The sequence below is a fragment of the Lissotriton vulgaris genome, chromosome 10 (assembly GCF_964263255.1).
Source record: "Lissotriton vulgaris chromosome 10, aLisVul1.2, whole genome shotgun sequence".
Taxonomy (NCBI): Eukaryota; Metazoa; Chordata; class Amphibia; order Caudata; family Salamandridae; genus Lissotriton; species Lissotriton vulgaris.
This window is the reverse complement of record NC_141698.1, coordinates 298224704-298238069: the sequence shown is the minus strand read 5'-3', so window position 1 is coordinate 298238069 and position 13366 is coordinate 298224704. Positions and strand designations below refer to the sequence as shown.

Below are 13366 nucleotides of genomic sequence, written 5' to 3'. Positions count from 1 at the left end.
GAGGAAACCTTCCTCGTGACGCCAGGATTCGGAGCTGCCATCACCACGGGAGCACCCGCCCAGCAGGCTTGCGCGATTTCTCCCAGGACGGAAGACCGAGGGACCCGGACCTCTCTGGCAACACCTGCACTCCAGCCACGGCCCCGGAGGGTCGTGGCTCCAAAAGGTATGGGCCGTTTGGGAGAAGGGGAAAGTCGGAGAGAGGGATGCCCCGCCCACATAAATCTAAAAAGAGCGAAACATTACTCTTTATGAATAGGACATCAGGGGCGGCTCTAGGCTCATGGCGGCCCTGGGCAGGGAACATAGGTAGGAGGCCCCGGAAAAGGGGGTCGGGCGGAGCGCAGAGGCAAGTGAAGGGGGGAGGGGGTCAGAGTGTTTGGAAGTGGAACAGAGCCGGAGCACGCCAACTCCCTGCCAGGGGCCACCACGCAAATATGTATCCATCCTCTGAGGATTATTATATTTAGGATATTTATTGGCGTGGTGGCCCCTGGGGTTTGGTGGCCCTGTGCAGGTGCACAGCTTGCACATGCCTAAGGCCGCCCCTGAGGATATAAAGATTCCACGGTGATGGTTCGGGTGTTTACTCCCTCACTCCTTTTCCCTAAACTGTGTGCCACTTAATAGAAAACACCTCCCTTATCAGGCCTTTCTTGTGTTTTCCTTTTCCCCCACCGAAACCCGATTGGAGAGATCTCCAGTACTGTTCTGAAGACCGAAGTCTCTGCCAACAGAAGTCCCATTCTCTGGAGCAAGAGAGTGAAAAGACTCATAACATGAAACAGACCTGTTTTGCTTCTTTTGTTTGTAAAGGCCACAATAAACAGCACAATAAGCCAAACCACTTCCAGTTTTTGTCCCTGCCTCCTTCTCTGCCACGTAACACTACTCCACCCCGTTGATTGACTACATCAGATTTCTACCCAGCATTTTACATGGGTAAGCAGCTTTCAAGTACTTTACTCACCAGTAAATACACTTTAGAGGTTGGTTCACAAAGGTACTGCCACTGCCAGAGAATTTACTGAGATTAGAAGACGAGGAAGGTTTATAGTAGGTTATATGCCTGGAAAATTGCCCGTGCTAATTAGGAGCAGGTTTGAGTAGAATTACATGAGGCCCTAAAAATAAATGATCCTGCGAATATTTGGAATTTTGTCAAGAAAAAATCCAATCAAAATACCCGAAAAGAGTTTCCGGCGGTCACAGCCCCTCAATGGTTGTAATATTTCTTTAATTTGTACAATCCCGGAAAAATGGAAGATGATCAGGAGGTTCCACTTGAATAATTAGCAGATTGTGCCAGTTTAATCCAAAGTATTTCATCTTGGGCTGATGCTACATTCTCCAAGGCTTCAATTAGGTATATTTTAGCCTTTTTTTTAGAGCTGCAGGAGCTCCCAGCCAGAATGGCACCCCTACAAGAATATTTAAAAAATGTTACAGTAGAATTAGCCACCCTTCTTAATCCCCTTTTTAAAAACTGTTTAATGGAAAACTCAGTGCCAGATAGTTGGTGAGATGCTATATTCATTACAATACATAATACAAGCATTTACAATGCAATGGTCTCGGCATTATTAAAGGTAGAGCTATTGGCATTGCTCATTATTTTTTTATTTTTTTAAAATCATAAATAAATGGCATTGTCATTTACATTGCCAATAGCTTAATCGTTAAATAAATGGCATTGTCATTTACAATGCCAATAGCTTAATCGCTCGCAAATGCATGACCTATTGCATTTACACCCACACAGAGCCACCCACACAGAGCCACCCATACAGAGCCATTCACACAGAGTCATTCACATAGAGCCACCTACACAGAGCCACCCTCACACAGACAGAGCCACCCACACATAGAGCCACCTACAAAAAAAGTTAATCACACATAGAGCCACCTACAAAAAAAAGCTATCCACACCGAGCCCCACACAGACACACCGAGCCACACACATATTAATAGTGTAAATAGTTATATTCACCCAGGGCTATGCATTACGACATACATCATGGGAAATGTTTCATAAAATACCAATCCAAACCAATTACATACGACTTAAGCCATTAAGATGACTTGGCAGCCAATTTAGCCTATTTAATTATGTAGAAACTGGATAAGAAAACCTGCATTGGCAATGTCTAATGGTCTGGCCTTGGCAAGCAAGCAACATTTTATTTTGTTTATGCATTTAACTGTAAAGCAAACATTGGCACTTTATTTTGCATATTGCATAACATTAAAAAACAAGTCCAGAACCCACCTTAAGTCCAGGGCTGGCCTAGGATCTCATACACACTGAATTAGTGTGAGGATGGGGACCACAATTTTAAAACCAGATACAGATACTAACAGTTTGGGCATGCAGACAGAAGACACAATTGTACAACATGCAGGGTACATTTCACACCCAACAATGTATCCACTAAATTGAGAGACGCCTGCTGTAAACACATGGACAAAATGGAAAATGACAAAACTTTGAGAAATTTCGAACTTCTCCAAACCAAGGTGAGGGACAATATTACGGGTCAACCAACTGAGGTGGATTTCAAATCGGATTACATGAAGAAACACTTTTAAACACACCTCCGTAACTCCATAAAACCATTACAGCAGCTAAGCATTCTTCTAATCAATTAACTAATAGTTGACTGTAACCAACCTACAGATTGTGTGCAAGTATAAAATGCGTGATGAGGTTAATTATGGTTAAAAGAGTTTTGCCAACAACGGGCAACACTCTTTTAACCATATACCATATGCACTAATAAGCGACATCTCATAGACAACTGTGAATATTTTAGTATAACTGCACAGTGCACATACCCGTTCATTAACAAACATGCAAAACACGCTCAAGAAGAATGCATATATCATTCTCCAGCTCCCCAGGCATTTTCCTTAAAAAAACAACCAATGAGGCACATCTATTTTCATTGCTGTAATTCATCGCAAATACCTTGCTTTTTTTGTTGCATGGAGTGTCTCAGCTTAGAATTATTTTGGGTGAAGGGACAGGTGGTTACTGTGCCCCCCACGCTCTGCTCTTGACAGAAATTTTATTTTAGGCCTATTCTAACCTAACATCGATTAACCCAACGGGGAAATACTGGTATCCATACCATAAAGTTAATAAAGGAATATTTGGCCACTCGATAAAAATAACTGTTCACACAAATGCCTTACTATTCCTTTCACACCACGAAAAGCGCTAAGTTCTAAGGACATTTGTGGTACATATATGAATAGTGTGAGAGCAAAGGCAGAGCTGGAGATGGGAGTTTTCAGTGATCACTACGTAATAGTTGTGCATGCTACACTTTTATTGTACATTGTCTCACTTGTGTTCGATAAGAAACGTGGCAATGTTGTTGATACCAAAAATGTAATAACTACTTTGGACCTAATTTACAATGGTACCCTTAGAATTTAGGTCAACGTTTACATTTGTGGGTTGAGTCCTAGTCTACATTCGATCTACAACTGCATAGTGGCTTCATAAATATTACTTTTCGCATTCAAATGATACTCAGGAGTCCGGGTTACTACAGAAAGTACAGTTCAGCAGTGTTAGATTTGAGATTTTCGGGGCCCTGGGTAAGAAAATTTTTTGGGGCCGCTTTTCAAAACAACTCTGAATGTTATTACTTGTTTTCTTTTATTTTGAGCCCTTTTGTGCCAAACAATATTGAATCATATGCCAAAGGTTGAGATAAAGAAGCAGACAGAACTAAGCTAGAGAAAGATTTCACTTTCATATGGGCCCCTTGGGGGGTGGGGACCTGGACAATTGCCAACTCTCCCCTTGCATTAAACGACGTGCATGCGGTACAGGAAATCTGATGCTGAACAGTTTGTTTGCTTGTTCTGCTCATGGAGAAATTAAATGGTATGGGTGTATAGTGTAACAAAAAAATCACTGCAAAGGTGGTGTGACAACCATGATCCTGAGGGCTGTTTGGCAGTGGTCCTGGTGGTGGTGGGTGAAGCAACTGAAGCACCGTAAAGGAAAGAGTTCAACACTGGCCAATCCACTTGTGGTCTGTGTTGTGGCGTAATGAACAAATTAAGGCAGACAGACACTGTACTGATCTACCCCAAATATCACAAGTGACATGGCATGAGTACTGCACTCATACAAATATAAAGTATGTTCAAAGGCAGTGATAGTAAATAAACCCAAGGGCCAATGAAATCAGTCTTCTGGGTGAGGTCTCATTTCTGGGTTACTTCTCTGAGCCAGGCTATGTGTGAGAGATCCACATTACAAAAAACGTGTATGGCCAAGACTGCTCAAACTGTAGCGCCTACACCAAAATCCAACTAAGCAGGGTGCACAGGGAGCAACATGTAGGGCAGCGACCAGACTAATGGGACTGGTGGTGCCCGTCTGCCATCAATATGAATGCACCTGTCCTCTTGCTGCCAAACACTGCGCCACATAACATGATGTCTTTGTGGTTATCACACGTGGCGTGAAGCACCTTTGTATCTTCTCAAATATCCCACCCATTCATCCATCCAACATCTCAGTTATCTTCCTCTCCGTCCATCCATCCATGCTAGGTGTTGTCTAACTACTGAGCACCCATCCATCCATCTACCCATCCATTCATCCACCCATGCAACTAGTTTATGTGCTGTCTGCCTGTGTAGCTACTAAGCCACCCATTCATCCATCCGTCCGCCACCCCACCAACCATCGCCCATCCGCCCACGCGCATCAACCTAGCCAACTTGCTTATCCACCTATCCCAAATATCATGTTCCACTAAATGATCAATTTATACCGCGGCATGCGCACACACGTGCACTTCCCTGTCCGTATCTGTGAATAATTTATGCATTAGCATATTTTGCACGGCTGCGGTCAGTTTTCTAGAAGACACAACATCCATTGCAAAAGAAGGGGTCTTCTACATGCCCACCTTATTTCTAGCTGTTTGCTGGTGTGCATATTCGGTACACCCATGCGTATACAAGCGGCGGGCAGCGTCAGCACAACATACAATGCAGCAGCTTTACACACTGCACACAACTTACTATACAGCCTGCCCATTCAAGGAACAGGTAAACCCGGATGACGATAACACTCAACATCCTAGTCACACAAACCACTGTCCTGGAGATCATTACATGAGTCACTGCCCTGCCAAGAGGAAATTATATATTGTGCATAATTAAAACATAAAAATAAAGCAAACAAACAATAAACCTAAACCAACCTCTTCGCCCGTCAGTGATTACAGAGAGCAACGTCTAGCTTCGGCGCAGGGAACTCAACCTGCAGCATTCAATGCAGCCCGCAGGACTCCCAGTTCCACGTCTCAGTGACGTTAAGATGAGCCAGACAAAGGGACAACAGGCAGCATCGGTGAGAACAGGGCGGCCCAGGTGCACCCCTGCGGCGCTGCGTGACACAGGGGCGGAGCACAACCGGTCCATGGCTGCCAAGGTGGAGAAGTGTGGCTAACTGGTTAGAGGAGGCCGACCTGGAAGCAGAGGTCAGCCCAGGACCAGGGTTCAATTCCCGGCTCGGCGGGGTCTTGAGTCCTAAAAATGTCCATGGACTCGACAATTCTCGCTCTGGTGCCTACTCGATTCACGGGTTCACACTCTGCGACTCTGGGCAATAGCTTGCTTAATCTCCAAAACGGCCCCTCGCGGCGGGATGCCTGGCTTTCACCTTGCGGATACCCTGCCGGGGTTATCTCACAGGGGAATACCAGGATGGGTTCCCTAAGCAAGTGCTTGGAAACCGCTCGGTGATTTGCGCTATATAAATTCCTATACATTTACATTTACATTTACATTGCTGTGTGACATTTTCATAATTTTACTTGAATTATGAGTGACATTTCAAAGACTATGAGTGACACTTTGACGCTAGCAAAATCAAGTAATGAAGACGAGGGAAACATAATTAAATATCAGAAATGACACCCATTTGAGCTGCGAGAAAGTATAAGATATTAAAACTGCTGGAAAACACCAGAAATAAACGGTGCGAGGCACACATTACAGACAACCAGGACACTGCATTATCATTGACTATAGAAATGATTGTTCATCCCTATAAAAGTGATTACCAGCACTGCTGAGCGGTGTCCGCCCCAGTTGGAACACCACTGCCTGCTGCCCTGCCCCACAGCACCAGATCTACTGTAGGCTGCGAATAAGGCAGTCCCAGAGCTACTGTATACAGGTTCTTGACTTAAACTAAGTGGTGCTGGCCGTGCTGAAAGTTGACTACGCTGGCGCTGTCTGCACTGATTAGGGCTGCCTGGGCCTCCGCTCAGGTCATTTCTGTAGGAATCAATGTGCTGCCCACAGTGGTTTGTGAGATTGTGCCAAGCAGTTTTGTGGCCTGTCAGGATATGTTGGCTCAGATGGGTAGTGCATCACTGCCTGCTGCCCGGCCCCGCAGTGCCAGATTGTGCCGGCCGTTTGCAGCTGTCACAAGGTCATTCTAAGCTGAACACCGGGCAGTTAGCTGTCGCCACAGCGGGCCGTGCGGAGAGCTAGACGGACCGGCGTTCATGTGGCTGCGCTATCATGGTAGGGTAAATGTTAAGGGAATCAGTCACTTACTTGTTTTTGCTCTTCAGTGTGGCCGTGGCAACTACTCCAGTAGCAAGCGTCAGCTCAGCCACGATTCTGCGCCTGGCTCGGCAACTCTGCTTGCACTTTGGTGTAAACTTCTGCTCCAACACCAGTGCCTGTGCTATTTACGGTCAAATTACCGTAACTCGTTTAGGATGAGTCAGGGCTTAATAAACGGATGTTCACTCTGAGGTTAGTATAAAGCATGAATGCCGGAAAGATCAACGTAGGAGAAATGAGATGAAGGGAAAGACACGGTGCCAAAATAGGAGTAGATCTATTGCAAGGAAAGAGTATATGCAAAACGTAGCCGGCAAACTCAACTGAGTCAGAAAGAAGGAGAGGACAAACTGAGGATCAACGGGCGTGAAACAGCGTGGTGGGCGCGCACGAGACGCAGCGTTGGCGTGCACATCAGCTGAAGATCGCCGGAGAAGACACCGAGTCTGCCTGCTGCCGTGACTGACCCGCTGCGGAGGGAAAGAGCCCGGTGAGTGGGGGTAGAGGGGGGATGGCAGAGAGGGAGTGGGCAGAGAGAGTGTGTGTGTGTGTGTGTGTGTGTGTGTGTGTGTGTGTGTGTGTGTGTGTGTGTGTGTGTGTGTGTGTGTGTGCGTGTGTCTGTCTCTGAGTGTGTGTCTGTGTGTGCGTGGCGCGTGCCTGCCTGCCTGCCTGTGTGTGTGCGCGTCCACAGACCCTGGTCGGCTCGTGCACCGCTCTGTCTCCGTTGAGAGCGAACTCGGCGACAATAGGTCTCGATGCCGAGACCTAAAAAGGGAGCATGTTTTAACCTTGCCAACTTCGGACTTGTTGCCTTACTGGATGTGGAAGGTAAATGCTTCACTAAAATTTTAAACAAGGATCTAGAAGAGTGGTCCAGCACTGGGCCCTTATTCCCATCGCACTATCAGGCTTTAGACTTGAGCACGGAACTGAAGACAACCTGAAGTTACTTTCCTCGATTATTAAAAACAAGAATACCAAAAAGCCCCCACCTCTGTATGTTGCCTCAAAAGACTTCAAAACTGCATTTGATAGAGTGGACAGAGGGCGATTGAGGCAGAACATGTAGAGCTGGCGCATTGTGGAAGGCCTTTTAAATGCCATCAGACGCCTATACAGCAATACATGGGCACAAGTGAAAGCTACATCTAACAGAGTCACCACCCATATAAGCAAGACCACTACTGGAGTACAACAAGGCTGCAATCTTGCTCCATTCTTTATTTGGCCAACATTAATAAAGCATTGGGAGTCACACGTACCTCTGAAGTTTGCAAGCCTTCATGTACAATGCCTCCAGTATGAAGACAACACTTTACTATTTGATCATACTGCGGCAGAGCTGAATCAATCATTTGCGGCCCTAGCTTGTTACTGTGCTGAAAACAAACTTGAAAATAATTACAGCAAAATGAAAATCATGGCCTGTGGACTCAGAAACAAACGTCCGTCAAAATTCTATTTTTCCATAAACAATGTGGTCCTGGTACAAGTTTCAAATATTTTGGTGTTTATTTTAATAACTGTGGTCCACATGCTACACATTTAGAGCGCCTTAAAGTTTTGGCTCTGTCAATGACAATGAGTTTTAAAAAACTGCCTTCTACAATGAACAGGCCTGATCTTACGGGTATCTGCAATGTAATCTGCCAAATGTATACCTACACTCACGTAGTATGTGTTTGACCAATTTTTTAAAATCTAAGATGTTTTTGGCTGAAACCGCTGTTTCGTAATCTTAGTATAAGCCAATGCAACATGGCTATCTTTGCATGTTTGAGGGATTTGAGGCCGCAGTTATCGGCCTGTTGTGCGAAATTTCTCAAAGAAGCTCAAGAAACATTGACTTTGGTACCAGCTTCTAATCATTGGTGTTATTAAGATTTTTTTAGGCTGGACTATCTCTATGGGATGCTCTTTATCACATTCTTATTCCTATTTATCTATGTTTTGTACAGAGTTGAACACTGGTTCCATTCTGTGATTAAGACTGACATTTATAGGCAATTGTTTTTGTATATTAGGTGTTACGGAACTTTGATCATGTATGTAGCATTATCACTGATACCCCATTACTGGGGCCCTTTAACATGGTCAAAGGGGCTGGGGAGACGGTGTTATTGCTTGTGCTGGAATTGTTTGCTGAGCCATAGTCAAAATACAATATGTTTTTAGGAGATATACCGCTGGGATCAGAACCACCCGCATAGAGGATGCTTACAGTGCTGGCTTGTCGCACCTAGAAACAGTAACAGAACCAGTAGAAATTATAGTGATTCTTGGGACAGTCCAAACCTTTTTAGAGTTGGCGTTATTCTGGGTAAATCTTTTTTACATGTCATTATTATTGCCCCTTGCACTTTTGGGAGGCTGGTCCCTATCAGAGTTGCATGTTGTGCTTTTTTTCTCTTTTACATTGTGATGTTTTTAATAACTTGAAACAATAAAAATCCTATCTATCCTACTCTTGTTTAAAACGTTTTCTGCAAAACGAAAAAACTTGTATGGAACAAAATAAGCACAAGTCGTCCACTGTCATCTGCTCACAGAATTACTCTTTACTACAAATATTTATATCATGTTCAATACCTGTACACACCTATGGTGCCAATGTGTTTTGTAAACACTTACGCCCATTAGCTGGACCCATGCTGAAAAAAATTAGGCTACCCGCCACTATGTAAATTATAAAACAAACTTGCACACTCATTGGAGGATGTCATCAGTGATGTCATCAATGATGTAGATGGAATACATGATGTCATAGAACATGGCATGAGTGATGTCATATGAGAGGTCATAAGCAGAGTATGACAGGGGACAAGTTATAGTTATAACTGGTGAAGGTATGTGTCTTAAGTTTAAAACATTAATGTTATAACTGACATATTCACCTTTGGTTTTGTCAGTGAATTTCTGAAGTTGTTAAAAAAAACAGATCCTTTCACCACACCTACTTATTTTAGGCTCTGTTCATTTTCATAACATTTCTAGTGGGTTTTTAGCGTAAATTAGTACTTAATTACCATACGTAAATGCAACCCAGCGTACCTGTTAGGGTGAGGGGACACGTAGTCCCCATCCCGGGGCCAATTTTGACCCCAGGGACCCAATTCTCTGGGGTCTGGCATGCTTGTTTAGTAGAGGGGGAGGCACAAGGCCACCCTCCCCTAGCCGATTTCAACCCTGGGGACTATCCGCTGTTACCCAGTCCAACTTTTATGGGGCAGGGGCACACAGCCTGCCTCCTCTTGCTGATTTTGAAGGAGGAAGGGGCACAAAGCCCACCTCTCTGAACCGATTTTGTACCCAGGGACCTTGTCCTATGAGGCCCAGTGCAGAAAAAGGTGGGTACCCTGGAGCCCAGCTAGGGCACCCGCTATAGTGTTGTAGGGATCTGTAGGGGTAGCACAAAGTCCCCCATGACCCCAGCTGGCTGCCGGATCCAGTGGAAGCTGGCATTTCTCCCACCAGCAGGGAGCAGTTAATGAGGCAGGGAAACTGATCTAAAGTCTAATCCCAGCGGACAGTAGCATTTTAAAGCTCCTATCTGCTGATAGCATACCTGGTGCTTGCTCCCACTTGGAGGGAGATTTATAAATGCTTCCGCCAAGTGAGAGCAAACACAGTTTTCCTGCTTGTGCCGTTGCGGTCCGGGAAACAGATATGTCCCGCTATGTCCCGAGAGGCTATGTACTCATCTTTGTTGCCCGTTTTATCTTCTTTGCTCAGCTTTTGTGCCCGTTTTGACTTCCGTGCCCTGCTGTTGTGCCTTCTTTTGTCCTTGCACTCAGCTTTTGTGCCCTTTTTTGTGCTCTCTGTAGTCATTTGGTACCAGATTTGCACCTTTTTGTTGCCCTGACTCGGTTCTGCTATCTGCCTTTCTGCTTCTCCACTTGCTCCAGGACTCCCTTCCCTCCCATGCTTTTCCTGTCTCCCTCTTCCTCCCTCTCCTTACCTGCTCTCCCGCTGTTCTCCGCTGCTTCCTTGTGCCTTCTCTGCCTGTGGATTCCCACCCCCCAGCTAACGCCCATCCCTCGCACTCCACCCCCTCCTAGGACCTACTTAATTGTGGCCGCTGCCCGACTGCACAGCGGACATGCTGACACACCAAAGGCAAGTTCTTCAGTGCCCATCCACACCTGAACCGTGCCTAGGACAGGAAACCCCAATCTGCCCAACCAGAACTGCTACAACTCCACTGACTTGTTTGCAATCAACACCGGACACCACCACGACTGCTGTCCCCGCTCCACACCACATCGCATATAAGGTCCATTCTCAAGCGCTCACTGCCACTTCCCTTGCAGAATCTCCTCCACACCACCCCCTGCACACACCTCACCTAGCATCGCCTTCATGATCCTCAACACCAGAACTCTCTGCCAACACCCCACAAAGGTCTGGGAACTCATTCACACACACTCCCCAGACATCCTCTCTCTCTCGCCAAAACCTGTCTCAGCCCGTCCTCCACCCTGACATAACGGTGGCCAGCCCCCGTCTATAACATCATCTGCTGCAACAGTGTCCACAAACCTGGAGGAGGCCTCACGGTCATCCACAAAGACACCATCACTTTCACCACCTCAATGGATGAACCTACTACACACATGCAACACCTGCACCTCAAACTTCATCTCAGTCATTCCACAACCATCTCAGGCTCCCTTGTTTACTGACCACCAGGACCTCGTGCCACCTTCAGAAACTTTCTCACCAACTTCATCCCTCCCATTGGCATTAAATCCAATGACGAACTCCTGCTCAGCGACCTCAACATTCATTTAGATGACCCAACGGACGGCAATGCATATGACCTCCTAGAAAGCCTTGACAACATCAGACTCACATAGCTAGTACAAGGCCCAACTCACATAGTTGGACATTCACTCGACTCAGTCTTCACAGCCAGTAACAAGATCACCTTCAGCCACGTCACCCTGCTCACATGAACAGACCACTCCATGATACCCTTCTACATCAACACACACCACCCCAGAAAACCCAAACCTTCCGTGAACCTCAGCCACAACTGGAATAACATAACAGGTGCAGTCTAGACCCACACCTTTAGGTCCAACTACCCGATCCTCACAGGCGACCAACAGAACAATCTTTTTACCTTCAACAACTGGATCTGAGACTACACAAACACCCTGGCCCCCACGAAGATCAGATATACAAGAACTCACACCCAAGCATGCCGGTACATGGAAGACCTAAGAGACTCCAAGTGCAATTGCAAACAACTGGAAAGAAGAGGAAGAACCAGCTGAGGCAATATATCTTTGGACACCTAAACTCCCGCACGCAGAAGGTACCACTTACTGATCAAAGAAGCCAGAAAAGTGGCCCTTGTGCTCTGACTTGAATCCTAATCAAACTCCGGCAAAGTACTCTTCAGCATCATCATAGAATTCACCAAACCAACAGCAGCCTACAACACAATCAACCCCTAACAGACCCACTGCAAAGACCTCTTTGACTTTTTCCACAACAAAATACTCCGGATCTACACCAACTTCGCACTCCAACCCACTTCAGGGGACATCATCATGCAAGGAGCACCCACCTCCTAATGAACTGGAGCTCCGCACTACAGATAACACCCCCATGCGACACTGTTGTACAGAAGACTCCTTGCTGTACAGGCAACTCTTTGCCACATATTGTCTTTGATATAAAGAGTGGCCGTTTATAAAGTTGATTAGCCACTCGCAAACTTTTTGGACATTTAATGGTCTACTGGCATAAACAAATAGCATTCTTGAATTTATGCCATGCTTTCGGAGTAAACGTATGGTCAGTGCACTTCATTTATCTGGAGGGATCAGTTGATTTTAAAACATCATATGTGTGTGAATCAACTTCCGTAGAAATACACGTTATTCTTTTGGTTGGTTCGCATATACAATGTCCGCATATCTACAGATTAGATGCATCCCATTGTAAAGGCACCTTGATGAAGAGAATTGACTCTAAAAGAACTAATGAAAAATTTAGATGGTGATTTTAATGTGTTTACAAATGGTTGAACGTTAACTGGAAAGATTTTATGTATATGTCAAATGCTTTGTTAGTTCTGAAGAAGGTGGTTCATAATAATATTATCCACTGAAACGCATTGACAGTTATGAGAGGCCTACCTCTGGGCATTCTGGAATCCAGAAAGTATTAGAAATATATAATGATTCATCATTCAATTATGTGCAATAGAGGCTACCTTTAAAATAAATGAAGTTTTATGTATTTGTAAACTTGATGAATTGTTTTCGATATGTGTTACACGTTTTATAAATAATATATTTGTATATATTTGTCATTTTTGTGTGGGAAGTTTGTACACCATCTATTGGAGGTTTCCAAGCTTGGGCCTAGGGGAATTCTTATTGTTCTCTTGTCAATTACTAAGTACAGGCAGGGCCTCTCAGACCATCCAGTCATTCATGTCGGAGATATTCTTTGTTTGCTTGTATTTAGGTGTTTTGTTTAGCCTTTAAAACATTCGAAAATTAACATGGAATAGCTACTGAATTGGAATTCTGGCGGCTATAGCGTAAAGGTCAGTCACAAACCGGAACAGTAATGGTTTCCCCTGATATAAAATTAATATGACAAATACTACGGTGGCAATGACATGGGGTAAAAACTAAAACAAAATCTAGTAGGCTACTTGTATGAACTGTGGCTTATACATGTGATCTAGCTGGTAATATTCATGGCTAAGGGGTTTGCATAGTCACAGTTTGTG

The 13366-nt window shown here is 45.0% G+C and overlaps 1 protein-coding gene across 1 annotated transcript in view; it reads left to right on the top strand.

Annotated features, from left to right (window-relative positions):
- The window catches only part of ALS2CL (ALS2 C-terminal like), a 719895-nt gene that overhangs the window by 469317 nt on the left and 237212 nt on the right, over positions 1-13366 (top strand). The gene's annotated exons all lie outside the window — the stretch shown is intronic.